Source organism: Borostomias antarcticus, assembly GCF_949987555.1.
Source record: "Borostomias antarcticus genome assembly, chromosome: 20".
Lineage (NCBI taxonomy): Eukaryota > Metazoa > Chordata > Actinopteri > Stomiiformes > Stomiidae > Borostomias > Borostomias antarcticus.
Genome location: NC_140253.1, coordinates 19,739,409 through 19,740,299, shown reverse-complemented (window position 1 = coordinate 19,740,299; position 891 = coordinate 19,739,409).

Here is an 891-nt window from a genome sequence, read left to right as displayed (position 1 = left end):
TCTAGTCAGAGTTCCTGCGTCTTGATTTCAGCGTGTAACCTCAGGAAAGCTGGGTTCAGGTCATGTTTAGGGTTGTGTCAGAGTCACCTCAGTGGAGCGGAACTGCAGCTGAGTAAATATGCAAACCAGTCTGACTAGAACCTGTCTCTGTCTGGCTGTGCGAACAATATAGGGAACACCCTCCTTGTGCATATATGATACTAGCTATGACTCGCGCACACCAGCTCTATCCCTGCGCTGTATGACGTCCCATAACAACTGATCTGTGGTCTGTTTCTTTGTCTCGTTTGATGCTTGAGGGTAGGAACGTATTGGTTGAGGGTAGGAACTTCTTGGTTGAGGGTAGGAACTTCTTGGTTGAGGGTAGGAACTTCTTGGTTGAGGGTAGGAACTTCTTGGTTGAGGGTAGGAACTTCTTGGTTGAGGGTAGGAACTTCTTGGTTGAGGGTAGGAACTTCTTGGTTGAGGGTAGGACTAGAGGAAGCTAGGCCGGTCTGGGATCTGTCCTCAGGGGCAAACCTCTCACTGTGTTGTCCTACAAAGATACCATCACCAGTACTGTATCAGTGAGATTAATCCGAGCCCTAACCTTGGCAGAAACAACGTTACGTTCTGGCTTTCTCATCCGGCGCCACCATGGTGGACGGAGTTCTACTGTCAGCACGGCAGAGTCTCTACCCATCTTCAGCAGGATGCTCAAGGCCATCTCTTTAGAGCATAACTGACGTTACAGTACTTGTACTGTAAGTGTGTATGAAACAAACACGACAGAAGTGGCCTCTTCCTTCCTCTAGTGATGTGACTGCTGGTGTCACCTGTTCTTATCGAGGGCTTTACTGACGATGTGTGGGACGTTCAGTTGGTTCGTTTACTCTAGACAAAATGTACTTA